The sequence below is a fragment of the Protopterus annectens genome, chromosome 2.part0 (assembly GCF_019279795.1).
Source record: "Protopterus annectens isolate FY-2018-M chromosome 2.part0, PAN1.0, whole genome shotgun sequence".
Taxonomy (NCBI): Eukaryota; Metazoa; Chordata; order Ceratodontiformes; family Protopteridae; genus Protopterus; species Protopterus annectens.
In genome coordinates, this window is record NC_056728.1 from 1919982014 (window position 1) to 1919997844 (window position 15831).

The 15831-nt window shown below is 43.9% G+C and overlaps 1 protein-coding gene across 1 annotated transcript in view; it reads right to left on the reverse strand.

The window, feature by feature from the left end:
* Positions 1-15831, reverse strand: part of MCPH1 (microcephalin 1) — a 2707094-nt gene that overhangs the window by 1908458 nt on the left and 782805 nt on the right. The gene's annotated exons all lie outside the window — the stretch shown is intronic.

Below are 15831 nucleotides of genomic sequence, written 5' to 3' on the forward strand. Positions count from 1 at the left end.
TCACCAGAATCTGGTGACGCATTGGAAGTTGTTGGCATGACCATTGTGTAAACAGCATCCACTGAAGAAGGCGCATGTAGAATCGAGCCAGGGGAAGAAGAGTAATGGCCGCAGCCATGAGACCTAATACCTTTAGAACCATTCTGGCCTGTACTTTCTTGTTGGCCAGAATGATTCTGACATGACTCTGAATGTCTGAAACTCTTTGATCTGTAAGGGTAGCTGACATCCGAACAGTGTTTAAGTTTGCGCCTATGAAGGTAACAGACTGGCAGGGCAATAAGGATGACTTTTCGAAGTTGATCGAGATGCCCAAATGAGAACAAAGGTTTATTGTGTAATCCCTGGCTTGTGTAAGCTGATGCCTGGTGGTGGCTGACAGGAGCCAGTCGTCGAGATACGGAAACACCTGGAATCCTTGCCGTCTCAGGTGAGCCGTGACCACTGCCATGCATTTGGTGAACACTCTGGGGGCTGTAGTGAGACCAAAGGGCAGGGCTCTGAACTGAAAATGACTGGACCCCAGCCGGCGGAGAAATCTCCTGGAGCGTCTGTGAATCTTGATGTGAAAGTGCATCCTGAAGATCTATTGAGCACATCCAGTTGTCCTTCTGTAAGAAGGGCAGAATTGACTGAAGAGTGACCATTGAATCTTGTCTTCCTGACAGACTTGTTGAGTCTGCTGAGATCAATATTGGTCTCCAGTCTCCCGTCTTTTTGGGGACCAAAAAGAACCTTGAGTAGATTCCGGGCTCTGAATGGTCTGTTGTAACTGGCTGAATGGCTCTTTTTTGCAGTAGTTTTGAGACTTCTAACTCTGCAATTTCCCTTAGACCGGGTGGTACATCTGGAAGGGAACTTGAGGGGAAGGGACTTTCCTCGAAAGGAATTATGTAACCCTTGGATATGATCGACTGTACCCATTTGTCTTGAGTGAGGGAATGCCAGGCTTCTGGGTACAGTGATAATCTTCCCCCGACTGCCTCCAAGGAGGGACAGCCGGGCAACATCTTAGGGATGCTGAAAGGGCTTGTCAGAGAGAGGCTCTCTGTTTCCCTGGTTTTTAGGACCCCCTCTGCCTCTAGAGCGGCGTCTGTTGTTGTTACCCCCTCTGCCTCTAGGGGTAAACTGACCACGTGAATCCGGCGTGACTCCTTGGGATTTACGGAACCACATTTTCCCACCTTTCTGTCCTTTGGGATAAGGTCTAGAAGGGGTGGAAAAACGGACTCCTACAGCAGAAAGAGTCTTGCCGTCCTGTTCGCACCTGGTCAAAGTTTCCTTCACCTGAGGACCAAACAAAGCTGACCCATCAAAGGGAGAATTTGTGAAGGACGCCTTAAAGGGATCCGCAAAATCACATAGCCGCATCCAGGGTTGGCGTCTGAGAGCCACACCTGTACCTGCGGCTCTACTCGCACCATCAGCAGCATAAGATATTAGCCGCATGGAGGAGTTTGCAATGGAATTAAGGGTTCCTAGCTGCGAAGCAATTTTCTCTTGAGCCCCTGCAGCTGTAGGATCCTGTACTACTTCACCCAGCTCCTTGAGGATATCCCTCTGGAGTCTGGTGAAGTGACATAGGTAATTCAGCGAACGCATAGCAAAGGTCGCTGAGGAAAACATCCGCTTACCGTACCTATCCATGGTCCTAGAGTCCTTATTAGGAGGATGGGCCAGTGCGGAAGGATCTGCAAGTTCCTTTTGGTGGCAGCCACCACCATGGCATCAGCGGGGACACCCTTGGTGAGAAATTGCTTGTCACACGGGCAGTGATAAATTTTGAAGGCCTCCTAGGGACTGGCTCTACAGAGTCAGGAGCTGCCCACGCCTTCGTGCAATAACCTGCATAAGGGGTCGAAGGCGGAGACACCCAGGACGTGGAGGGCCGAGATCCAAACGCCTCTAGGTATACTGACTCATCCTCAGAGGGATTGTTGGTGGGCCAGTTTCCCCTCTGTTTAAGGAGTTCTAGGATGTCTGAGAAGGAGACATCCTCAGGGGGGATACTGGGGGATCCCTCTGCCTCATCAAAGTCCGTATCCGCAGTGACAGACTCGGGAGTCTACATGTTTCCTCTTAGAAGTCCACTTCCAAGGAGGATCTCGCGAAACATCAGGAGAATCCTCGGAAGAGGGGGAAATTCCCAATGGGGAAACTTGAGGCGGAGGATCTCTGGGTCCTGTAGCAAGAGAAGTGGCAGAGATGTCAACAGGTACTATAGAGGGAGGAGCTACGGGAACAGACTGCTGACTGATACCAGTGGCCAGCACACTCTTCATCACCTCGAATGCTCCCCTCCCAGGCAGGTCCGAGAGAACCCGTTCCGAAGAACTAGGAACTCCAGGGACCAGCGAAAGGGAAGTCTCCGAGGCAGATGTCGGAGCAGAGCTCACCAAGGCCGAGGCTCCAAGGGGAAGAGTGGGTTCGGACAAGGGTCCGATGCCACTCACCCCCACGGAGGAGACCATGGAAGCCCGACCACCGAATCCCTCTAAGGAAGGTCTCGAAGAGGAGATAAGAGTAGAGGCTGAAGGAACAGAAGGGGGTATCCGTCCTCCAGCCGTAGCAGTAACCATTCCCAAAGACTCCAACTCCAAGCTCTGGGGTAGAGTTGAAGGAGGAACTGTAACGGGGTGTGGACCAATAGTCGTCTGTTGAGACGGACTATGTAACATTTGGGCCAGTACCTGTGACTTAAGTAATCTGCTGACCACTCTCTCTAGGTCATGGTCTGAAAGTCTGGATGACCTTGAAGATCGGCTCCGATGGCTCCGTTCCGAAAGAAGAGGTGAAGCCGGGCGAAAGTATCGGCTCCAAGGAAGGAGACCTCGACCTCTTCCTGGAATGAGCCATCGGAACCGATACTATAGATCCTGTCGGAGCCGAAGACTTATCGGAGCCGACAGGATGCCTCGATGTATCGGCTCCAGCCGGAGCCGATACAGCCACCAAAGTAACGGTGTCGGAGCCGATCAGAGCAGACACCGATGCCTGTGCCACATGGTGGTCGGAACCGATCGGAGCCGACACCGAAGTGGTCGATGTAGATTCGGCACCGATAGCCATCGGTGCGAAGGCTGTCAAGCCAGAATCGGCTCCAGCGGGCGATCTCGACTGGAGCAGTCGGAGCCGAGGCCGCAGGCTTAGACACAGAAGCCTGGGCCTTGGAAGATTTAGCTGATTTTGATGGAGCCGACTTAGCCGGAGAGCCCTCCGGCTTAAGAAGGCCCCTAAGTATCAGCTTGTTGCGTCTTTCCTGCAGGACTCTCTGGCTGAAGGAATGACAAATAGCACAGGAGTCCTGCAGGTGAAGAGGCCCCAGGCAATACAGGCAAGAAGTGTGACCGTCTGTCAGAGACATCTTCTGGCAGCACGAGTCACACTTCTTAAAACCTGAGACCCTCTCCTTTGACATGGTGCTTCCAAAACACACACACACACCAGTCAAAAAGTTAACTTAAATAAAATACCAAAAAGGTATTCCTATAAAACAAACACACACACCCTAACAGGGAGGGGATGGGATGGGTTAAAAGTTTGACTAAAAAAAATTAGAAGAGACAGGGATTTTCTGTCAGAAAATGTAAATAAATTACTTATAACTAACAATTAAAGGATTTTTTACAAAAAGGGGCTTAAATATCAAAAAAGTGAAACACTTACCAGGAGCTGGTAAAAGGAGGACCTCATAAGCGAAGCGGCAAACGAGATCTGGGTACTTACCGCCTTGCATCATGGGATATGGGGCTGCCTCGAGCTGGTAAAAGTGACTCTCGAGCTTAGCAAGTGCCGAGTCGGAGCCGAGGGATCGGCTCCGAACCCATCAAGCAAGAATGAAGGCGAGATTGACAACTTAACATCTGTAGTTACTGAACAGATTTAGAAGGGACACAGATATAAAGTACAGTTGCATAAGTCCTACTTGCCTATAATAGTAGATGTTCAAATTTCACAGTGCCTCAGTGGCATATGGGTTCAGAGCCTGCATAAATCCACACTAGCAGCTTTCCAAAGCTCAGAATCCCCTCCTCAGACCTGTGTGATAGGAAATTGGTTAAACCCCTTTCCCTGTCACAAAAAATCAGTTAGTCAGACTTTGTGTCAAGTAGGAAGAAAAGTGCAGTTGTGTACACTTGCAATAAATGTAGATGTTCAAGTGTGTTCACTGTTGCAGTCATGACATCTGGGTTATCTGCTTGCAGGTGGCCCTCAATCGGCCTGATTAACAAAGTCTTGGGTCCTGCATCAGTTGCTGTCCCTTCTTCCATGACGTCAGGTCGTCAGGGGTATAAAACTTGCAGCCGACCCTATTACATCAGTTTTTCTTGCCCCAGTTGTCAGGTGCCCCCTAATTGGAAGCAATTAAATATAAAAGTACAAAGATATATCTCCAACAAAAAAGCAAATACACCAAAAAGGCTTTTAAGGATAGTAAAGAAAAGTAGAGGTATAGCCAAAAGAAGTTACGTGGCTGGAGGGAGGGTAACCAGGAGTGCAACAGTGAATACACTCGAACATCTACATTTATGGTAAATGTACACAATTGTACTATGTTCTTCATGTTTCACTATTGCAGTGATTAAATTTGGGTAGATTCCCAAAGCTATGGTTGGGAGGAGGAATTTAGATGGCATTAGGGTCAGCTATAAGGCCCAGCAAGACTGCAGTGGCAAAGCCAGCTCTGGATTTAGAGAAAATTGGCAAATGATAATGCTTGGTGAAAGTATGTACAGAACTCAAGGTAGCGGCATCTAGGATGTCCCTGGTAGGGATGCCTCTGAGAAAGGCTGTGGTGGTAGATGCGGCCCTGGTGGAGTGAGGTCTGATCCCCTGGGGGATAGGTTTTCCACGGTACTTACAGCAGAAATGAATGCAAAGGCTTATCCATTTAGAAGTGGTTTGCTTTGAAATAGCCTTCCCCTCTGCCCCTGCAGCAAATGCCACCAGCAGTTGTTCAGATTTCCTTTGAGATTTAGTCCTGTCCCAGTAGACTCTAAGTTGTCTGTGCACATCTAAGTACCTTAATGCAGTATCCGTTCCCCTATATTCTGTGGATTGGGAAAGAAGGTTGGCAAATGAATGGACTGATTAAGAGCCACACTGGATACCACCTTGGGCATGACGGATGAATTGGTTCTGTGGGACACCCTGTCTGCATGAAAGATGATGAAAGACTCCACTGCCATAAAGGCCTGTAATTCAGATACCCTTCTAGCTGAAGTGATTGCTAAAAGGAAAGCTGTTTTTCAAGAAAAAAAATTTAAGTCTGCAGTAGCAGCTGGCTCGAAAGGAGGTAGAGCGAGTTTCTCCAAGACAAAGTTAAGGTCCCAGGCTGGGGTTGGAGCTCTCCTGGGTGGTCTCAAATTTCTGGCCCCTCTGAGAAACTGCTTGAGCAGTGGATGAGAAAAGAGGGGATTGTTCTGTGTTATAATGAGCTGAAAAGGCTGAGGCGTGGATTTTAATGGAGGAAAAAGACAGGCCCTTGTGAAGCATCTAAGTTAAGTATTGTAAAATCTGAGTTAAATTGGGTGCTGCTGTGCTCAACCCTTGAGATTGGTTCCAGGCACAGAATATTTTCCATTTTTCAGCACAAGATTTTCTAGTACCAGGCTTCCTTGCCTCTAAAATGATATTCATCACAGGTTTGCTGAGGGATGGTAAAGGAGAGAGTAATTAATTAGCCAGGCTGCAAAATTCAGTGTTAGAAGCTGAGGGTGCAGAATCTGGCTCTCCTGCTGAGACACCAGGGAAGGAGTCTGAGGCAGGTGCCATGGAGATAACAGTGACACACTGAGCAGGAGGGGGTACCACTGTTGGCACGGCCAGTCTGAAGCAATCAAAATCATCCTTGGTTTGTCCCGTTTGATTTTTAGTACTTTGGAGAGCAGAGACAGAGGGGGGGGGGGGGAGGCAGAGACTGATAGGTTTTTCCAGCTGAAGGACAGAGCATCCACTTTCCAGGCTTGTTTGTGGGGAGTTCTTTTGCAAAATTTGTCCAATTGGTGGTTCTGGGGAGATGCAAACAGGTCTATATCTGGGCTCCCCCATTTGCTTGTCAACATGTTGAAAATCCTTGGTTCCAGTTTCCACTCGTGTGGGTCCATGAGGTTTCTACTTAGTCCATCTTCCAGTGTATTTAATTTTCCTGGCAGGAACTGCACTTGTAGGTGCACTTGGTAGCTCAAGGCTGTGTTCCACAATGCCATGGCTAGTCTGCAGGGGGGGTAAGAATGTGTACCCCGCTGCTTGTTTATGTACCACATAACAGTGGTGTTGTCCGTCTTTACCATTAGTTGTCCTGGAAGAATGTGGTCCTTGAAGGCCGTCAGAGCATTCTGTACAGCTAACATTTCTTTTTTGATTGATATGTAGGTGCATTTGCCTTGGGTTCCATTTGCCCTGAATGCACTTCCCTGTCAGGTGAGCCCCCCATGCATAGTCTGATGCATCTGTTAGGGTTTGGGCGGCAGGGAGTGGTGTGAAAGATAGTCCCTTGTTTTGGTGGCAGGCCTCTGTCCACCAAAGGAACTCTAGGCGTAGGCAAGGTATGATAGGAATCATTGTTTCTAGGTCTTGAGAATGTTGACACCATAGGCTTTTTAGATACCACTGTAGTTTCCTCATATGCAGTCCTGCATATGGAATTAGAAGAATGCAGGTGGCCATGAACCCCAAGACTTGCAGTATTAATCTTGCAGATATCAGGGTTTTTGTGGCCACTTATTTGAAGTAGGTTGTCAAATGAATCTGCTTATCTGGCGTGAGGTAAGCCATCTGGGAAGTTGTATTCAAGCTTGCTCCCAGGAATATAATTTGTTGACAGGGTACCAGGTGTGATTTCTTTTCATAGGTTCATAGATTCATACTAAGCTAACTGCCCTTGCGAGCCATTTTAAGCCTGGCCAATTATCCTTTGTAAGACTCAAACCCTGCACCTTGTGTTTGTAAGGCAAACACCTTAACCATTAAGCCACCCTCCCAGTCAGGAACCCTGTAATTTCTATCAGATTTTCTGGGAGCAGGAGGTAAAGAATCAGGGGCCAAGCTAGATTCCGAAAAGGCATCAACAATGTCTAAAACGGGAGGAATGGCTAAAGGCCTGTACTGGGGCAGGAGTAAGAAATCCCTAAGCCTCTTTTTAGAATCAGAGAAATCCTGACTTTCCCAACGAAAATGCTCCCTGAGAGTATGCAAGGTTTCACCAAAAGAGAAATTCTCTGGGGGGGGGGGGGGGGGGTTCACAGGGAATAGTCCTCAGCATCAGAATCCTCATAGGTAGATAGGGGTAAATCCTGGTCATTAGAGGAAACAGAAAATTCAGAATCCTGGTCAGAAGTATCATATGCAAACTCAGTCCTAGGTCTCTTAGAGGGGGAAGACTGGCTTCCCCTGATTAAAGTAATAAGGTCTTCAGCCATTCTTATCATTTGTTTTTTAGGCATAGAGGCCTGACCATGCGGTCTGGGCATCAGTTTTCTAGGCATGGTTGGAGTTTTAGGCCTTGAAGAAGAGGATGGTGTCAGTTTAATACGCAAGTCAGTAGGCCTGAATAGACCCTCAGAAGCCGGTGCCTGCACAGCGGCTCCGAGACATCCGCAGGTTCCACAGTTGAAGCATCTTGCGGCATACCAGACTCCGAATGGAGTAGAGGCCTGCGAATCTGAAGTAGCGGGTATCAAGGGGCTGCGAAAGCACCTCACTGAGTACCGGCGAACTGGCGACTAGCTTAGGAGAAGCGTCGTCAGCTTTGGACCTAGGTGGCCCGTCTCTGTCTTTGCACTTTTTCAGAATGTCGGTAGTCGGATGGCTAACCGAAGACATATCAGGATAATTGAACCGAGCACCAAAATATTTAGAATCGTAAATATACAGACTACAGATAGTTCAGGATTTAAATAAGGCACAAACCTACAGCGAGGTACGTCGTGGTCAGGGCCTAGGCAAGGAATACAGTGCGAATGAAAATCTTTGAGGTATTTGCTTTCTACAAGTAATGCAATTATTTACTTTTACTGACATCAGTTTAGTGCAAGGAAAAAAAGTTTCCCCAACGGGGTACTTAGCCTTTAGTTGAAGACTTCGGTTCTGAAACTCGAAAACGAAAATTTCAGGAGTCGGACAACCGGTACTTGCGAACTGCTTCTGCTTCGGGCACCATACAGCAAGAAAAACCGATGTAATGGCGTTGGCTGCATGTTTTATACCCCTGACGACCTGACGTCACAGAAGAAGGGACAGCAACTGACGCAGGACCCAAGACTTTGTTAATCAGGCCGACTGAAAGCTACTGCAACCAGATAACCCAAATGTGATGACTGCAACAGTGAAACACGAAGAACATCAACCAAGTGAAACTGCATACAGGATACCAAAGTACTATAAGGCAAACTGTACTCAAACAAATTGCACACAAAAGGCGTTCGAATAAACACTAACTGCAACCACTACACTAACTATAGCTATAACACTATCAAAATGTGAAAATAGAAGATTTATCCAAATTTTTAGAACAAAATGTGTAAAACTCAGCCAGGGCCAAGAATCAACTCCGAACTAGTCTACACAGCAAATGAGATCTGGGGATTGTACTGGTGCACCATGGGATACCTACCTAGCCACGAGCCAACTAGAAGATTTCGAACTTGTAAATAAGGCAGAGTTGGAGCGGAGGATTGGCTCCGATCCCATCAGTAAGAATGAAGGCGAGATAGGACTACTAAACAAAAACATGAGATCCCTGAAATCGAATGTCAGGCATTGCAAACTTTTCAAAGCCTATATGGCCAAGGGTATATCCCCTAGAGGTCTTAGAGCTAAGATACAGCCTCTGGTTCATGACAGAGATGCTGCATTAGATTAAGAATGGTCAAGTATACAACAAACATCTATGGGGTTTGTTGAAGCACTAGCCAGGTACCACGAACATGTAATAGACAGGGAGATTGTCAATATTACTAAATTATGTGAGGAGACTAGGGTCTATGAGGGTCAGCCCTTCTATACTGCATGTCTTAAACTGAGTACAGACCTTTTGGGCCTTGAACAACTACGGGATAGAAAGGTTCGTAAATTTCAACGTGACCAATCGGATTATGACAAGGGGAATCCGTTTAGTTACAGTAGACATGTGGTGTTTGAGGCGGGCACCAGTAAGACTAGTCAAACTACTAAACGTAAACATCCCAGATCTATACTCAAAAAACGAGGTTGTATACGGATTCATCGGGGTCAGATTATTCATCAGGCACAGAGCTGGACATGCAGCAGACCCCAGACTCACCCACCCCTAAAAGAAATAACACTTTTGCCCATTTAGGCCTTACAAAAGAGCAGGACGAAAGAGCAACAATAATAAACAGCATGGAGGGGTCATTGGAACTCCTTACAAAAAAATGATTGAATGTAACAAGACCAATATGCTGAATATTTCAAATGTAGTTTTGGCTGAAACACAGGTATCTTTGCTTAATGAAGGTCTTAGTTTCATCTCCGTTTTTTTTGTCTCAGAGGATATGTTAGCACAAGATGTTATGGCATTCTGTAGATTACTGAATCTTAAGTTGCATTTTCATGATAATGCTTCTGATTTTAACTCTGATACAATATTTACATATCATAAATCCAGTTTTGTACCACCGATGCACCATAATGTTCATCTCTTTCAATCCTGTGTGCTCAAAGATCTACATTTCAACATTAGGGGAACTAATGTTAACGCAAACAACCTCTCAAAGACTGATATGGATAGCCAATGTGAGCTAATCAATAAGGAATTTGCGATTCTTTTTGCCGACAAGGGAGGGGCTGTGGTAGTTATGAACTGGCAGCTGACAGACAATAGATACTATACCAAAATGCCTTTGGACCCTACATTTATGTTTAAAAAACAAATAGATCAGTTTTTAGGGTCAGCATTGCAGGAGGGTATCATTACTAATAAAACCAAGTATTCTCACAGTATCAGACCCTAGCAACCAATACATATACTTTCTTCCTAAAATCAACAAAGATACCCTCAATCCACCTGGCAGACCCATTGTTTCTGGGAATGGTTCACTTACTGAACCTTTATCCCAATTCCTCACAATGCACCTTCAGCCTTTGTTGAAATGGGTAAGATCAAGGATTCAGGATACTACGAAGTTTTTAGACATTGTTCCTGAAATGCAACTTGAGGAGGGTTGGCTCCTTTGCACATTAGATATTTGTGCACTTTACACAAACATTCCACATTGGGCAGGCCTTGATGCAGTTGAGTATTGGTTATATAAATCTAATTTGTACGGACCTGGCTTTAACACCTTCCCGATTTGCCTAATGGAACATATGCTAACAAAAAATGTTTTTTCCTACCAAAGTCAATACTATTGGCAGGTGCAGTTAACTGCTATGGGGGCATATTTTGCCCCCATTTATGCAGACCTCTTTATGGCATATGTTGAGGAACACATCATTTATGATGTGCTGTATAACATTTATTTGGGTGAAATGGACATATGGAGGAGGTATTTGGATGATTGCTGGATGGTGGTGAGGTCAGATGTCGACTACCTAATGGAATTTGTGGGGTATTTGAACGATAACAAATGGGGGCTTCAATTTATGGTGAATACACAGAGCATATTACTTGTTTAGATGTCCTGGCTAGTAGGAATGAAGACCACACACTACGTACTGAAGTTTTCCGCAAATACCCACAGTATAATTCTCTACTCCACGCATCCAGCTTTCACCCTCTCCCCCATATTACTAGAAATATCCCCAAATCCCAGTTTATCAGGATGAGGCGCATTTGTTCATAGGATTCCTCCTTTGAGACCTTTCGAAGGGATTTTGTTAACAGGTTTCGAGATAGGGGCTATAAGATGGGGTATGTCTTAAGAGCTAGTAACTATGCTGCCATCCTCAATAGAGAGGATTTACTCAAATATAAGGATCAGCATCAGGGGACTGGCAATGTCATACGTTTTACAACTACATATGGCAGGAACACCAATACATTGATGGATAGTGTAAGGAGACATTGGAATATACTATTTATTGGCTAACAATACCTTATCACAATATCTTGGGGATACATGTAATTTTTCATTTCGTAAAGGCAAGAACCTGGGTTCACATTTGAGTCAATACAAATGGCTACGTAGGTCTGCCTCTACTGACAGCATTCAAACAACACTCTCAGGGGACAGATTGATTGGATGCATGCCCTGTGGTCACTGTAGCCACTGCAATAAGGCCACCAAGTCCAAACAATTTTCCAGCAGGAATTGTGGTGTTGTTTTCGATACTGAATTTTTTGCAAATTGCAGCAGTGACTGGCTGGTTTACTTGGCCTCATGAAGTTGCTCTGCATTCTATGTAGGACAGACGTCCAGGCCACTTAGACTGCGGATCTCTGAGCATCTAAGTGATATTAAACATACAAGAACTAGTAATGCTCTGTATAAACACACTATCAAACACTCCACAGCATCATTCAATTTTATGATTATTGACAGAATTTTGGGTGACAGATCAAACAAAGCAGGATGGCACTCCATTTTGGATATTAAGGAGAAAAAAATGGATCATCAAACTGGGTGGACTTTTCCCACTGGGATTAGATGAATATTTATGAGATAACCAATCATGGTATGTAATTAATATATACTATTGTATAAAAGGAACAAATGAATGCTTTTGTCTTTAACACAAAGCAGCTATGAAATTATTCTAGCCGAAACCGGTCTGTTTTTTTTGTTCTTTTTTATGTAATTCAATAAATATATTTTTTATATTTGTTACAGCATATGGTTGCTGGCTCATTATTTTCTTGGAGAGTGTGTCTCCACATATTATCACATTAATAACAACGTCCTAAGCACGCAATCAGTCATGAGAGATTTGGGCACCCAAGTTGATCGGAACCTAACTTTTGACCACCATGTTGCTTCCATTGTATGGAAAGCTTTCTATATGGCACATCATAACTAAGGGTATCTCATCCAAGGACAAGGAGGTCATAACATCCCTGTATTCTTCCCTAATAATGCCAGTTATCGAGTACAATGCCCCTTTGGCATGTACCTCTCAAAAACACATGTAGCAGCTGGACTGTCCATAGAGGCACCTCACCAGAAAAGTCCGGGCCTCAAACATCTTCCCTACACATATAGGCTAAAAGCCCTGAACCTCTACTCAGTTTCATACGGAATCCTCAGAGGTGACCTCTGTCTGGCATACAAAGCAATTTCAGACCCTGCCTTGATGGGACTACTGCATATCCGCAAGTCGAGCTCCACTCGAGTAACCCGCACGCGCGACCTCAGCCTGGTCTGAGGCATCAATAGGACTTCTTAGCGGGACAGATTTGTGTCCCAGAGACTCCCCCATATGTGGAATAGACATCCTGTCCTCGTCAAGCAGAGTACCTCATTGTCCCTTTTCAAGCACAACCTGGATAACTGCATGGGAAATATAAAATACACCCCTGGGATTCCACCCGTGTCCCTGCTGGACAGGGGCTTTGGGTGCTGACTTGTCTAAACATGGGCTAAACTCTTGGCTAGACTTATAAAGGGTTCAGGGCCAATAGCCTAGTAACTTCCTATATTATATATATATATATATATATATATATATATATATATATATATATATATATATATATACACACACACACACGTACGTGTGTGTATGTTTGACAATTAGTCAAAACTTTCATTCACCGAAACGCAACTGATAGATCAGCAGCTGATCAAAAGTCATAAAACGGCATCTTTTTTGCAGAGGGGCAAGCCATTCTGCACCCCAATATCCCCTGCGGATTAAATATACCCACTCCAAGATTGCACTACAGTGGGGAAAGAGCAAATTCCCTGATCCCCACTGTATCACAATTTCACACAGTACAACTGCCAGCAGTTTCAATCAGCTGATTTTCGATCAGGTATACTGGAAGCTGTCCATGTTCAACAAGTTGATGTTTGACAATTTGTAGGCAAACCCATATTTTATATATATATATATATATATATATATATATATATATATATATATATATATATATATATATATATATATAAATATATATAAATATATATATATATACCTATATATATCTATATATATATATATATATATATATATATATATATCTATATATATATCTATATCTATATATATATCTATATCTATATATATATATCTATATATATATCTATATCTATATATATATATCTATATATATATCTATATCTATATATATATATCTATATATATATCTATATCTATATATATATATCTATATATATATCTATATCTATATCTATATATATCTATATATATATCTATATCTATATCTATATATCTATATCTATATCTATATATATATATCTATATATATATATCTATATATATATCTATATATATATATATATATACACACACACACACACACACACACACACACATAAAATTGCTACTATAAAACATCACTGCTGTGCATGTCCACTTCTTCTCGTCTTCTGCACTTCTAATAATACTGGAGGTATGTTGACTGGAAGTCAACCTAAGACAGGGTAGATCACAACTACCCCCTGCCCATCCTGGGCCTGCTCCACAGGGTGAGTGGTGATTCCACCCTTCTGAGCACAAGATAGAATGGCAGCCTGATAAACCAACAGGATATTCAGGACCTAGCGCGGTCTGTGGTGGAGAGGGTGGTAGTGGAGTCCATATTTAGCAAGTGCAATACTCAGTTCTGGTCAGCTCTGGTGACTGAGTCACTGGTGGTCTTAATCCTTCTCCTTATCATCAGGGTCCCTCAGCCTAGGAACCTTAGGCAGGGAACACAGTGAGGCTCTCCAGAGGGTGTTGGTATTGGCTTAGAGGGTTTTGTCACCATCCCCTTTCTGTCCGTCCTCCATCTGTATGTGTCCCTTCTTCCACTTGTCAGTCTAACATTGTGTTCCTGTGTCTTAATATGTTAATGTATATACCCTTTATTTCTTCCCTAACCCTATCAACTACACACACTGCCCTTCCTCCTACATCTTTCTTCACTGGAAGAAATGGGGGGGAGGGGGTCTATCCCCATCATAAAAAAAACTCATTCTCTCCTACCTTCTCCAGAACACTCAATTCCTTTTAAGTTTTCCTTGTCTGCTCTCTCCACTTTTTCATACTGTCCTATCCCCCCCCCCCTTTCCAAACTTATAAAAGTCAGAACATGGTGTCAAACGAGAACACCTTCAAAGTGAAGTTTGTAAAATATTTGATGAGCTATCAGCTCTGAGCCCTTAATCAGCATAAGCTCTTCTATGAATAGCGTGACTCTGCACTCATTGCAGAGCACCAAAAATGTACAAAAGCATTCAAGAACTTGCAAACAAATGCAGTATGTGCACAAGTCTGTTTTGCACATATTTAAATTCTTCTTAGCTTGGTTTAACAAAGTCAAATGAGCCAAACTGTAGTAGGTGTTCCCTCACAGGCATGAGAACTTCCAAAACCAACACTGCTCATTTGCACTTTACATACTGACACAGCTGTGCATTTGCCTTGTGCGTGTGAAGGGTGCAAATATGAATACCACCATAAATCTGTTGCTAATGCCTTTTAAATAATTCCACATTTTTTCATTATATATCTTTAAAGGTCTCTTTCCACGGGAAGTTTTGCAGATATTAATTTGCCTCTAAATTTGGTGACTGGAATTCATTTATGTTGATTCCCATCATGTTTTACTGACAAACCCAGCACAGAAGTAATTATGATATGAGCATTATTACTCATTGGAGAATAAAACTTACTGGAAAAAACATCAAGTGGTACATAAATGTTTTCCTGTCTTGTCGGTTTCTCAACAATCTGTTTTAACTCATTAACTCCGAGTGCCGTCAGATGGCGCCTTTGTGCTTAAACGAGAGTGCTCTCTGAGACGCTATAAATTGTATGCTGTTACACCCAAATGCCTTCCACAAGCGCCAGTTACTTTATACTCGTATTTCATCTCCACTGTTAAACAATACCTGTAAGCTGAAAAAGTAACTGAACTTTGTCAGTTAACTTCAAAATTTTTCATGGAATTGCCAGGTGTTCATATTTGAATTTTTTGAGAAAATTGGCTTGTTATATCAAACAAGACTAAGAATATATTATCTGCTTTGTTTCTAAGCACTTGTTAAAATTTACCTGCTCCGTCATATAACTGCTCCGAGACTCATCCTACGTGGTACACTACCCTTACATAAAGAAATACTGTGAAGCACACTCCCTAAGGACAACAGATACAATGTGGATTTCATCCCGATCTGTTCACACTCGGGATGTTCTTCGTCTCACATTGCTGCAGTCATAACCAATGGGTAGTCCGCTGTCCTCGGTCGGCCCGAATACCAAAGTGTTAGGCTGGCGTCGGTCATGGACGCTCTGAGCTGACGTCAGTATGCAGTAGTACTTAAGCGCATGACCGACGCCATATCCTCAGTCTTTCTTGCCGCGTGGTCCGAAGCAGAAGCAGCGTTTGCAAGTGCCATTCGGCGTCCTGAAATTTTCGTTTTTCGAGTTTCAGACCGAAGACCAGTTGGGCTAAGTACCCCGTTGGGGAATATTTTTGTCTTTTCTTGCCTCAGTTAATCCGGATGTCAGAAAAAGTTAATAATTGTATTTCTTGTGGGAAACAGATACCTCATAGGGACTATCATTCTCTCTGTATTCCTTGTTTGGGGCCTGAGCACGACGTAGTCGGGTGTCGCTTTTGCGCTAGATTTAATAAGCGCACCATTAAACGCAGATTAGACTGTGCTAGGCTTGTTTTCGATAAGCGGTGTAACTACAACATGC